Below are 14,012 nucleotides of genomic sequence, written 5' to 3'. Positions count from 1 at the left end.
AAAAGAGAAAACCAATAGCCATCGAAACAATTGCTAAAAAAGAAGCAATGAAAAAAATAAACGAAATGAGAAGCTGCATGATAAAGAGAAAGGGGAAGAAGAGTTATGAATAACCATGATACCTGTGATTGATAATAAAATATTATACTTATATATATATATATATTTATATTTAATAATAATAAAATAGTTATTTTTAAACCCAATAAAATTAAATACAACTATTTTCAGAAATATGTCTGTTTTTTCATTTGTGACAAAAACCATTGTCGGATATTCTACCAAACACATTTTGATTGCTTTTTTAATCAACTGTAACTTTAATTAGTATTTTCTCAAATGTCTAACTATTTTTTTCTGATATTACATCTAGTTAGCAACGCACATCAAAAAAGTGCTTTTATCGGCTATATAGCCGATATACATCGGTATCGTATCGGTATTTTGGATAGAACCCCGTACCTCTAACCCTAACTCCAAGTTGGTCAAGTGGGGAAAATATCATTATTATCTTCTTCATTCGGCATCGTATCATCTATATAGATCGGCTATGTATCGGTGTAACAATATCGGTATTTTGGATAAAACCCATACCTCTAACCCTAACCCCAAGTTGGTCAAGTAGGGATAATATCGTATCTATATATATCTCATATATACATCGGTATCGTATCGGCTATATACATCGTCTACGTATCGGTGCGAAGAATTAAGAGTTCAAAATATCTAATAGAAGAGAGTGAGAAGAACTAAGAGTCCCACTTGTTCATTAACACAAATTTATATCTAAAACAATTATCTTTGTTATTTTCTTTTTTTATTTTCTTTTATATATAAACGATCAACTTTTCGTTCACAACAATCAAGGATTACCTAAGTTACCAGTACATCAAGAAAGATAAGTAATTAAATACAGTAAAAAGTGCAGTGCCGAATATTCCAACGAGAGAATTGTTGAAATACCGGAATAAGAGTATTGAGAAAGAACCGATACAATCGGTAGAAGGAATGGTCAACGGAAAAATTTCTGACCATTTTGATGGGTTTGTCTTCTTCATGAAGATATGCTCCATTTTGTAAGGAGTGATTTGCTCGAGATCTTGATATTTTTGAAATAAATACGGCGTTCCGATTGCCGGTTAAAAACACCGATTAGATTGTTACCTGACTAATGGTTGGAAACACTAGTCTTATCTCTCCGAATGGTTGGAATTTTGTTTCACACATTGTTAAGAATTGTTGAATTTATGAAAGTATCCGACATTTAATTCTTTTACACTGTTGTTTGATTTAGGCTAAAAAGAGTAACTCAAATACCAAGTATATAAGAGTTCTCTTTGACCACTGTGCGGTATTGCAAGCGACTTGAAGAAAATGACGGATGAACACTTAAAAAGCCCTGGAAAAATTTCCATTGATCTTTCAGATTCTTGAATACGCTGTAAACCATAGGGGAATCCATGGCAACAAGGCATTCGAGAGTTTCAAGTCAACAATGGAGCTGTTGACAGTTATCTTTGGTTTACATCTATTCAAGAATCTGAAAGATCAAAACAACATCATCCATCAATACAAAAAGTGGGTACAAAGAAATTGTCTGACAAACACCATCATCTATTCGACATATATTATTGTTAGTTAATGTGATGTGCAATTTATATTCTTCAGATGAACTATTATGTTAGTTCATGAGATGTTTCCTTTCTTCACATGAAGATTGATCCCGTGAAATGTGGTGGAAAAGACAGCCTGTTCTGCGTAGTTCTCTTATTATATTCATAAAATATATATACATATATTTTACTCCCAAAGTATATATATATACACACAAAGTTTATCATGTCGAGGTTAACCTAAGCACCACAATTACCAATGAAAGCTTGTTTTGATCATCATTGGAAAGAAAGTTACTAAATCTAATCACACAACAAACACCACACTTTAGTGAAGTTCATTTTGATCTTAGTAAGAGAAGTGGAATTCTATAAACATCATTCCTATGATGATAAATACATAGCACTTTAATGCAAATGGGACTAGGAGTTTTCCTAGTTGGTTGTTTTTGTTCTTGGTTATCAAATAAAATGACAGAGATGCAACTGTTTTTCTTTTGAATACAATTATTCACAAAATTATGTGATGATAATGGAAGAATGACGATGATGAAACACCATCGGAATGATGTTGGATTAGATTTACCCAATTCCCATACTAAGCAGAAGCGCGATGGTGTAATCATAAACCTCATACTCCGTGGATATATTTTCTTAAAAGCGGAATGATGTTGGCTTAGCAAGGTGACCGCTCCATGTACTCTCAACAGTCGCACAATTATCTGGTTAGGGCACCATATCATCATTTTGTCGCCTTCTTCTCCATGGACACTTATTGATAGGTAAATACATTTTAGAGTGACGTAAACCACCAATGTGAGTGAATGTTCCAAGAAAATAATAATTACACTCCTCGTATGTTGTGGCTATAATCTTTCCCGTAGCTAAATGATGTTGTTGTTTCACACAGAAACCGTAACCTGTGCAATCATGGGTAGCACAAACGTCTATTTCTTGCCTTCTTCGCAGCATGAGTAGAAATTAAGCAATCTAGAATATTGCTCGTGTTTCAGTTTCGCTACTTAGTTACGTCTAATTGATGGTGTCTGAATATAAGTATTGAGGAATAATACCCTACAAAAACATCATGTCCTTCAAACCTACTTCATGACGTAATGGTTATTTTTTTTTTTCTGAAAAACAACCATTTCATTTAACTAAAAAGGAAATTACAGACATCCATAGTGAGTTCATTACTAATCGAAGAGTCTAAGAAAGCAGGAAAAGGAACCTAAGAGTCTTTAATACTGAACTTCCTATCCCGACGTGCAAGCCGGTCAGGTATCTTATAATGTACACAACTTTATAAGCATTACGACTAGCAGTAAAGTTCCGACAATCTTCAAGAAGATCGCTACACATCCTTCCGACCGACGAACTGACTCCATTAACAAAACCCACCACTTGAAGACAGTCGCATACAAAGAGGACTTTGGACAGGTTTAGCTCCTTCACCCAAGAGATGGCCAAAAATAAAGCAGTAGCCTCCGCACTAACTGCATCTAGAACCAGCCCAAAATCCGAGCGAGAACACCTTATTTTTCCTGCATTATCACATAAGATCATACCAACACCTTAAAGTTTTTAAAAGAACCATCTAAGAATAAAACATGACTGACAGCACTAAGAGGAATCTTAACATCTTTTCGAATAACAAGAGCAGGAGAAGGAACTATATAGGTATTCACCTTTGGGATAAGAGCTATAAAGGAATGATTTAATCATTCATAAAACCTCTGACCAACTTTTCAAATATTAGTTCCACAAGATTCCTAAACCTTCTATTGCACCAAGTGAAAGGATTGCCAAAAGAATAAACTTCATTCAGATTCAGATCAACCATTTTAGCTCTAATGAAATTCGGAACTAGGGAGTTTTCAGCTATACCACCTTGTTTTTCAGATTCATGCATTATAAAATTAGAATCACCTAGCAACAACAACCAGGGTCTGTTGGCATCTTCACTTGGACTACTTCATATATTCCATTGTGTTCTCATACCAGTGTTATTCAAAGACCCATAAACAAAAGAAAAAAGACAGTTCTTAATTTCTAGGAGTAATATCGCAAACAATATGAATCATGTTGAAAGAAGAACTAAAAATTTCTAAATTAGATTTTTCAAAATAACCAAGGGCTAGACCTCCTGATTTACCCACGGATGGAAAAACAAACCAAGCATCAATAGGCAGATGATGACTATATTTCTTAACCAAATCACTATCTACCATAGTTTCCATCAAGCAAATAGCATCAAATTAAAATTTTCTAAACAGATTCAAAAGGTGGATCCATTTTATATCAGAACAACAACCATTAATATTCCAACAAAGAAATTTCATTGTTCATCACAGCAGCGGAGCAAGCAAAGCAACAAAAGATAATAACAAATCAGTGCAGACAATATAACACAGAGATAATTAAATACGAGTGAGCGATTTGGTTACTTACTAGGTCATGAGCCGAGGAGGGTTCGACATCCATAGATCCAGAATCCATCATCATGAGATCAATTTCCTTTTCAAATTCCTCGTCAGTGATCACGTGTTCAGGAGGAAGAGATGCTAACGAAACAGGTTCAAGAACTATAACATCACCAAATGAGGGCATCAAAATTTGTTTATCAGTTAACCTAGAATAGAGAGAGAGAGCCTTTCATCTAAAACTAATCCTCTCTTTCTCCGCCTCTTCTCAAATTAATCCGGTTCCTCCTCTCTCTCCGCCTCTTCTCAGAATGGATTGGGACAATCGCATACTCTACCCTGGAAATTCTGTAGATCATTATGACTTCTACTCTCATGGATCGAGGATCTCATCCCTGCGATTTGGTTCATATGAGTAAGAACATTGTTATATCCTTTTCATTTTCATTACTTTCTCTAATTATTGGATAGATCTCAGTCTAAGTTTCACAATCTGATGTTATTTCGAGAAGAAAAATCTCAAGCAGGAGATGAGATAAAGATGGGGATTGCACCTAGGAGAAAAGAAGTAAGTTTCTGTCAATAAGTTTATGCCCTATATATATATAAATGAGTGTTTGTTGTTCTTTTAAGTTATTGATTGTCAATACAAATCTGTGGTTGCTCTTAAACTTTCTTTCTTCCGTGCCTTCAATATTGACTCTTATTTTGTGGTACTTAATGTTCTAAGGTATCCTTCAGAAGTTTCATGGAATTCTTCACGAAGGAGAGATAGACAAAAGGGTGCAATCTTTAATCGAAGACTTGACTTCAGGATGAAACAGAGACAAATCTAGTGAATTTAAGGAGGACTATATATCTCCACTATTCTAATGTAGACTTTGAGGAAGTTGGTCACAAATTTCTAAAAATTAAGCATTAGCCAGGTCACAAGGTAGTGATGGATGTTTTCTGTTACATACGCCTCTTATTGATCTGCATTAGACAAACTGTTTTTATTTCCAGTTTTACATGTGCTTGGATTGTTTTCCTTGGAACCCATGCTTGGCATTTTTTTTTTCTTTTCACATTGGGTATTATGGATGGAACTGTGCATAATGCTCTGAGAGTGTTGTTGCAGGAGAGAACCTATCTTCAGCATTATAGTCTCTTAGAGCAACTGCAATGGTGCGAGTATAACCAAAGACCAAAGAGGGAAAAAAAGATCAAATTTTGGGTTTAGTATGGTGTGTGACGCTACGGTGGAAAGACTAAATTTGGTCAGACGTACATTATACGTTCGCCTGGTGTGGGGCGTAGACTATACCAATGCCTGATTGGGACGTGCACTAAAAAAAAAAAAAATGAAAGAAGTGGGGCGGAGGTATAATGCCCGCCCCACTAAAATGATTTTGGAAACAAAGAATGGGGCGGGGGTATACCCATACAAAATAATTAAAAAAAAAAAATGGGGCGTAGACTTTACGTACGCCCCATGTGAAGCGTAAACTATACCAACGCCTGGTGTGGGGCGTAGACTATACCAACGCCTGATGTGGGACGTGCACTATATGTCCGCCTGGTGGTGGGGCGTGAAGTATATCAACGCTCGACTATATCTGGGTTTAGTCTTGGTCCCAGACCAAATATACTCTGGGTTTTAGTCGTTGATCAAAATTTGATCGATAGTACGTTCCACTACGTCTGTTCAAAAGACCAAATATTTGGGTTTACTCTCCCACTGTGGATGCTCTTAGGACAGTGCTTTTGCATGACCAACAGAACCCATCAGTCTCAGTCTCAGAATGATTGTTTTCAGAAGAAAAATCTCAAGCTACAGAGTGTATGATAGAAGCAGGAGACGAGATACAAAGATTGCGATTACAGAAAATCTGAAGATAAGGAAGAAGCAGTGTCTCTGTAAGTTTTCCTGGCTATCAATAAACATATATGGGTGTTTATTGTTCTTTGTAAGTTTTTGAATAGACATATATCTATTAAACATTTCTTCAAGTTTGTTAGGCAACATGGTATATGAATTTGGGGTCAGTATAGGTAGTCTATTGCTTTTTTCCTTTGTATAACATATTTCATTTGTAATTATTCAGATATATTTTCAAGGTGGATCCCCACTTTCTGGAGAATGAGAAGCGTTCTGAAGCGTGGCATGCTTCGGTGACGAGGCATCTGATTAAGAAGAGGCTCTGAAGCACCCTTGGGTGGTGAGGATGATGAACCTGACGCGGAGGATGAGGACAAGGAGGCAGTGAGGTACAGGATGAAACAGAGACGAGTCTTGTGAACTTAAGGAGGACAATGTACCTCACTTTCATGTGTAGTGTAGACTTTGAGGAAGCTGGTCACAAACTGCTAAAAATTAAGCTTGAGCCAGGTCAAGAGGTAGGTGATGGATGTACCTTCTGTTGCATACTCCTCTTCTTGATCTGCATTAGACAAACAGTTTTTTTTTCTTCCAGTTTTACATTTGCTATTTCTTTACATATGCTTGGATTGTTTGATGATTTCTTTGGAACCTATGCTTAACATTTGTTCACATTGGTTATTACAGATGGAACTATGCATAATGCTGTTAGAGTGTTGCAGTCAGGGGAGAACCTATCTTCAGTATTATGGTCTCTTAGGGCAGCACTTTTGCCTGATCAACAGAATCTATCAGGAGAATTTTGAAAAGTGTTTTGTCCAGTAGTATTCGATGATTCATAGGCTCGAAACTTATAAGCTGTGTCGCCAAACTCTTCGCTCTCTACCTTGACATGTTTTGGCTTGTATCTTCTTGACAGAGGATGATACCACCTTGTCTTCACATATCATCATAAAAATTCTATTCCAGGTATATATTTACGTTTTTTATGTTGCACCACCCTGTGGTTTAAAAATAGACATCTAGCAGAAAGTCGCCTTTATTTGTTATGATATTGAGCCTTATAATATTATTATGATTCATAATGGCAGGAGTTGTCTGAGCACCTTGGTATCAGGTTGTTGAATGAGCGGCATACTGAACACAGCATGCAGGATTCTTTTGAGTCCATCTTCCTTGGGAATAATCCTAAAAACACCAGATTCTCCATTAACTTTTTTTAGTTTGAGTTCTGTTTGAGAATCTGAGTCTTCTTCTTCAAGTTCTGAGAGCGAAGGACATAGGAAGAAACAACGTCACAAGAGACGAAGGAGGGATTAAATTGGATAACCTATTTGAGTCATGGTGGTATGATCCAGGATATGCCTTGTCACAGTGAGTTGACACTTCACTCTTTGCTAGGGATAATGCTGAGTCAAGAGTTATTAGTTCTTACAGTTCACTCGTTGTGGTTATTAAACAGTTTCTCATTCTTGGCAAACCTGTGTTTAGTTTTAAAAAGTAACATGGCATCTGCATCGCGGAGCTGAAACTTCAACAATATCTGCTGTTTGAGTGTTTGAAACGTCTACCTTGTTTGACAGAATCCAGGTATAGAGCTTTGCTAATGGCTGTAAGAGTAGCAAAGCTTGCTCTTCTTACTGTCAATAAGCTTGTACACTTGAGAGAGACTTCTTTGAAATGACAATCTGTTTTATTTTTTTGACACAATTTTCACCAGTGTGTATTCTATCTATGGTTAGCAGATCATTCAGTAATTTCATTTGTAATAGTAAGTCATAAATTTTATTTTATTTTTATCTGTTGTTACCATCGGAACAGTTCTGTTGAAGAGTAGATTTAAATTTCAGATTTCTGATTCATAAGGTTTACCTACTTGTTTCAACTATAATATGCAACAAGTCAAGAAAGAGGGGGAAGATGGTGAGAAGAACAATGCCAGTTCCGGTCCATTCTTACACCAATGAAACCTGAAGACTTGGTGTTTCTTGTTTACATCTCCTTCTAAGACGAGCACTGAAAATGAAAAGCTTTTTTAGTCTCATTTTTTATCTAGTGCTACCATTGTTGTTTTTGGTTTTCCTTCTCCGTTCCAGCTTACACAGTTATTTGCAACGTTCAATTTGTGAATATTGCGTTAAAAATGTCGTTTTTTAATCTTTGGTACAAATCATAGTAATCGATGAAACAAACCGAGACTGTAAAGATAATAACATTAAAGATGCAATTTTTCTATGTTATTAACATCATAGGATAAATATCCATACAGGATGCTCTGATAAGGCAGCAAAAACTACAGTAAGGAATATTGCAACTGGAGTATGGAGGACTCTAGACCCTCATCTTCTTCTAAGAGCAATCCTGATTATTGTGTTAAAAATATCGTTTTTGTCTTTGGTGCAAAGAATGGTAATTGATGAAACAAAATGGGACTGTAAATATAAAAACACTAAAGATACAAATTTTTTATTTGTGTTCTATGTTATTGTAACTGGAATATTGTAACTGGAGTATGGGAGGTCTCTAGACCCTCATCTTCTTCTAATACCTCCTTCGTCTCTTGTTGCAGCTTTGTTCCATATCCATTTCACTCTCCGAGCTTGACGACTCGGATTCGGATTCTCCTTCAAATACCGGAACTTGTTTTTCTTGTTGTTGCATAATAAGCAGGTCTGCACGTAACTTCTCTGTGATACCGCCAAGCCCTATTGATGTGAAGAAGTTAATAAAGAATCTTGTGTTTTTAGGATTATCCCTAGGATAGATGGACCGAAATGAGTCCTGCATCGTGGGTTCACTAAGCCGCTCATTCAACAACTTTATACCAAGGTGCTCAGACAATTCCTGGAATAGTATTTTTATGAAGATACGTGAAGACGAAGTTGTATCCTCCTCTGTCAAGCGAACATAAGCCAAAACATGCCAAGGTAAAGCATCTGTACCAAGTAAATGTGCAAAAAATCTGGCGACGTTGCGGAGCTTATTAGTTTCGAGCCTATGAATCATGGAATACTGCTGGACAAAACACTTTTCAAAGTTGTCCTGATAGATTCTGTTGATCATGCAAAAGCGCTGCGCTAAGAGACCATAATATCGAAGATAGGTTCTCTCCTGACTGCAGCACTCCAACAGCATTATGCACGGTTCCATCTCTTGACCTGGCTCAAGCTTAATTTTAAGCAGTTGGTGACCAGCTTCCTCAAAATCTAAACTAGACATGATAGTGAGATATATTGCCCTCCTTAAATTCACAAGATTGGTCTCTGTTTCATCCTGTATCTTCATTTGCTCCTCGTACTGGTCAGATTCTTCATCACCCGAGGCTGAATCATAGACTTCCTCTTCATCAGATGGCTCATCATCACCAAGTATGCTGCGCTTCAGATCTTCGTAATGTTTTTCATTCACAACAAACTGTGCATCCACCTTGAAAATATCCAGAGAAGTATCAGGATCTATCTCATCATCGAGAGATAATTCGTGAGTAAACTGATCTTCTTGTTCCACAAGATCCAACTCAGGTCGGACAGCGGGGTGTCCCTGAAATTTCGATTTTCTAATTGCAAAGAGGCCTTCGATTAAAAACTGAACCCTTTTATCTATCAAACCTTCATGAAGTATTCCACGAAACCGCTCGAAGATACCATGGAGACCCTTGGGTGTAAGATCCTGAAGAAGCGAACTGCATTCTGTAACAAACCCGACCGCAACCTCAACACTATCATCCGTGGGTTTCTCTAGCAGTACAGTAAGAAGCTCCAAAGCAATAATCTCGTGAGCAACTTGCTGGTTAACAAGATGAGCTATAAACTTGGTGGCAGCAAGTAACTGTGGCTTATCATTCCTCCTATAAGCTCCTTTCAACTGCAACATAATCCTCCTCAAAAGCAATTCACCCACTTGAGGAAACTTTGTGTTAATCACAGCAGACAATGCTGCGAAAACATCAGTGAAACCCGGTGAAGCCATTTGAGACTTGATACATGCTCTACAGAACAAATCTCTTCCTCTAATAAGATTCTCAGCAAACAATTCAGGAATAATATTTTTGATATTAATCGCATTTTCACAAGTCCATTGATAGATTTACGCAATGCATCCCATGTCAACCTTTGGTATTCAGGATTGCTCTTATCTTCCACATCTCTCATCATTCTAACCAACTTAAACGGAGGAATATAAACACCTGCACCCCTGCCCAACTTCTTCCCAGTATTCTTTTCTTTCCCATCTCGATCGTGCTTAAAGCTTCCCATAACTAATTAATTTCTGAACACTTGAGATTTCTCAGATATATTATAACCCTTAATTGCAATTATTACAGATATATATTTTTCTGATCGGCAAAGCAATTATAGATACTAACGGAAGGAAAAGCAAAACGAGAGTAATAACTAAGAAAATAGTACTGTATATGTTTCTCTACGATCCTAGGCAGGCCTTCTTCTTATATAGGCTTTAGTAAGGACTAGAAAAAGAAACAGGACCGGGAAAAGGAAATCGGACTAGGAAAAGGAAACAAGACTAGGAAAAGGAAATCAACAAGGTAAATAAAACAGGTGATTAGAAAAAGTAAAGTTTGAAAATGGAACTTAACAACTTCTACCTCATCAAAGATTCAAATGCGTTATTTTCCCTGCCTAATCTGTATCCACTGTCATTGCTATTTTTTTCGACTTAAAGTTTATTTGAAAAAGAAGAAAGATGAGCGGCGCCTGTAGATTATTTCTGGACAAATCTAACCACTGTAAATTTCTAAATACTGGAACAAACTCTGGTAAATTTCCGACAAGTAAATTGTTGGAGAGATTTAAGAAATGAAGATTAGAACAAGAAGATAGTTGTTCAGTACTTCAGTGGATATACTGTTATGGAGTTGCAAATTTCTTAAGATATGTTTTAATAAACCAGCAGATGAACTAGCTTAACATGCTAGATCATGTAAAGCTTCAGAAAACTGGATTGATAATCCACCGGTCTTTATCATTCCAGCTCTAGAAGCTGACAAGAATGCTGTAACAACCATTCATTAATCAATATATTTTCTTTTTTGCATCAAAAAATAAATAAATTTGAATGTCTTTTTTTGATGTAGAGAATTAGTATGAGAAATTTATGTTAGAAAAAGAATGATGAAAATGAAGTACATGAAATTGAAATGTGTCATATTTTTTGGTTTGGGGATAGAGAGACTGAGCTTAGAGTAGTTTGTCAAGTAATTTAGGGGGATTTTCAAGAGTAACGGACATGAAAAGGTTTTTCATGCATGTCCATGGACACATTATGCGGTGAGGGTGGTGGTGGTGATACTTACGAATCTCCCATACAGTTTTTCCGGGAACTACAGTATGTTTCTTTTTTTTTTTGTTGGCTAAATCAGCAGCCTAAAAGGAGTCTAGAGGTCTGCCTTAACAGTTGCTAAGAGCAAAATTAGAAGTTTATACCATAAACGAGTTTCAGAGTTGTCTTTGGCCCAAGCAGCCAAAGTATGAGCTACATTGTTGCAAGTTATAAGTTGAAAGGCAAAAATACAGGATACAAGCCTAGAACTGAAAAAAATATATATATTCTTAAACATGGCATTCTGTAGATACCGTCGAAATCTACAGTGATCTCTAAATATCTAAATGCCTAAATACACAAGGAAGTTATTATTAGGGAAAGCCGACACCCAACTAAGGGAGTTGGGACCGAGAACATAGATGAGTCCGGGAATCAAGATATGGATTAGGAAGGTGTGAGGCACCTAGACATCTAAAGATTGGCCTCTACTTTATAATTAGGATATTAGGGTTTTGATTGTGATAAATAAATAAATATATAAAACCAATTTCATAAAATTATAACTGTATGTACACTTCTCATCATCCTCCACGTGTATGGAAAGAGACACGTGGAAGGCATGTGAAGCGAGATATCGAAACATGATAGCAGGCATTTCATCAGAAGATGCCATCGGTCAGCAGATCTGACGGTCAGGGACAGAGGACCACAGAGGTATGATGGCACAGAGGAGCACCAGATAATACCCCTTGGGTATTAACGCACCCAATCCCGAGGAAGATCCCAGATCAACGGCCGAGAGGAAGTTTGGCTGACACATATGTGACTAGATAAAGAGACACTTGTCTGACACGAGCAGACATCCATCTGCCCGCATTAAATACCAAAGAGATATACACGTGTCGATCAGCTCGTGGAAGAAGTGAGGATAACCCTTCGTGTTCAAGCTCAGGCCGCGGCACATACCGAAGACCTCTGGGTAATAGGCACAAAGCACAAGAAGATAAGATTACAACGACACTTCAGAGATGGGACCCACGTTCTCTCCCTATAAATACCCCTCTCCAATAAGAGAGAAGGGGCAGACCATTTTGGAGAGCAATTAGAGGAGAATATAGGAGAGAGAAATAGGAAGAGTAGGTAATCCATTTACTTCCGCAGACCCATGTATATTCTAAAGTCATTCGACTATCTTTGTAACCATTCAGTACATAGTGAAACACCAAACCCCGTGGACGTAGGCCTTAGTGCCGAACCACGTAAATCTGTCTCATTTACATTTCTGCATCTTACATTCTGCATTAAACTTCATATGCTTTATATTTATACTTGTTTCATGATTTATTTCCTTGCACGAGTATTATTTATGATAATATTCGACTAGACAATGACAAGCCCGAAGGCTTTGAGTCGATGAATCGATATAATCATCCCATTACGTATACGATGTACGATTCTAGAATTAGGACGTATGTGAATATTGTTTGTGAACACTTTTTAGTGAACACTTGGATGGCCTCGTGATTTATTTGTTCACAATTTGGCACTAGAAACAGGGACTATGTCCCGGTAAAAAATTTATCTTATCCTGTGATTTCACCTTGAAACGCGCACTATGGTTGTGCCCTTTTCTGGGTTCAGCGTGCCTTCAAAACCTTTTTTATTTTTTTGGGTTCATGTTCTTCATTTTCACAAACACCATTTCAAAGCAGACAAACCCGCGGCTATCTATCACGATTTGCACGTGAGGTGTTTTCCAACTAAGACTTAATAATCCAGATTCGTGAGTCCTCGTGACAGATCTGCCTTTTCAAGAGTTCTTTTTCAAAAGTAGTCTGAAAACAAGATTCATGATCGTTTATTAAGATTTGTATTTCAAAAACTAGACCATGAAGTCTTTGCATTTCTCTTCTATTAAGGGCCCTTGGGCAACTCATTTCCTTCTATTCCAATAGTCTTGCGGGTACGAATGGCGCTAACCCGATCCTCGTGGATATCTTTGGTTCTCCTTATTTATTTCCCTATGCAGGAAAGGATTAAAATGGAGAAGATACTAGAGGCAGGAAAAACCAAAGCCTCATCAAAGGAGACACCGAGGGTTACCTCGGTCATGACCCGAAGCAAGCAGAAAGGAGACAAAGCTAAAACAACTGCTCAGAGGCAGGATGCTGCGGAAATCACTTCACCTATGAACACTAACTCCATTGCAGCCGCGCCTCAAAGCAGCACGAAGACTGTTGCGGCCCCCAGGCTACAGAAGCTAACAAGACTTGGGTCAAGCCAAATCCATCAACAAAAAGAAGGGGTAGCAGAATCATGACGCATCAGCCCGCACATCCACCAATCTTCGGAATGCCGTCAACCAACGGTCAGAATCAAACCATACCAGTGTTTTAGACCACGGGTGGAAGCTCAACCGAGGGGACCAAACTTGGAGATACCAACGATTGAAGCTGATCCTCGGCCACCCTTAATACACACTGTAGACGAAGGGGGAACTGTGGCCGTAGGGGTACCAGCCGGAACTCCCAATCAGGGATCAAACCAATCCCACCGACTGATGGTAGAGCTCGAAGAATTGAAAAAGAGCCAGCAGGTCTACGCAGATGCCGTAGCTCTTCTGGCCAGGGAGAACCAAGACTTGAAAGATAAGATTGCCCAAAGCACGAAGACTAGCCAACAACTGGACGAAGCAAATTCTAAAGCACCAGAGCCAATCGAGACCGAGAGATCATCCTAGCAAATGACGCCAGGGGAAGCAGCGCATCGATCCGGAATATGCCACCGAGTTAGACTTATGACAGCGAAGATCGAAGAAAGAAACGCTCAACT

The 14,012-nt window shown here is 37.8% G+C and overlaps 3 long non-coding RNA genes and 1 pseudogene across 4 annotated transcripts; 2 read left to right on the top strand and 2 right to left on the bottom strand.

Annotated features, from left to right (window-relative positions):
* Nucleotides 1-2,721: 2,721 nt before the first annotated feature.
* Nucleotides 2,722-4,773, bottom strand: LOC113358387. Its single transcript, XR_003364516.1, has 2 exons — nt 4,065-4,773; nt 2,722-3,157 (listed from the first exon to the last, which is right to left on the bottom strand). It is a non-coding gene; the product is annotated as an uncharacterized LOC113358387 (long non-coding RNA).
* Nucleotides 4,324-5,228, top strand: LOC113358388. 2 transcript variants are annotated; one of them, XR_003364518.1, is made up of 4 exons: nt 4,324-4,451; nt 4,549-4,604; nt 4,767-4,970; nt 5,157-5,228. It is a non-coding gene; the product is annotated as an uncharacterized LOC113358388 (long non-coding RNA). The 2 variants fall into 2 exon arrangements; XR_003364517.1 differs by having other exon boundaries at nt 4,377-4,451; nt 4,546-4,604.
* A 505-nt stretch (nt 5,229-5,733) lies between these two features.
* LOC113362018 lies at nt 5,734-7,707 on the top strand. Its single transcript, XR_003365493.1, has 4 exons — nt 5,734-5,935; nt 6,124-6,415; nt 6,585-6,866; nt 6,989-7,707. It is a non-coding gene; the product is annotated as an uncharacterized LOC113362018 (long non-coding RNA).
* A 707-nt stretch (nt 7,708-8,414) lies between these two features.
* On the bottom strand, nt 8,415-10,153 carry LOC113360508 (annotated as a pseudogene).
* Between the last annotated feature and the right edge of the window lie 3,859 nt (nt 10,154-14,012).

This window comes from Papaver somniferum, chromosome 3 (assembly GCF_003573695.1).
Source record: "Papaver somniferum cultivar HN1 chromosome 3, ASM357369v1, whole genome shotgun sequence".
In the NCBI taxonomy this organism is placed as follows: Eukaryota; Viridiplantae; Streptophyta; class Magnoliopsida; order Ranunculales; family Papaveraceae; genus Papaver; species Papaver somniferum.
The sequence above is the reverse complement of the archived record's forward strand: the minus strand, read 5'-3'. Positions and strand labels throughout refer to the sequence as shown.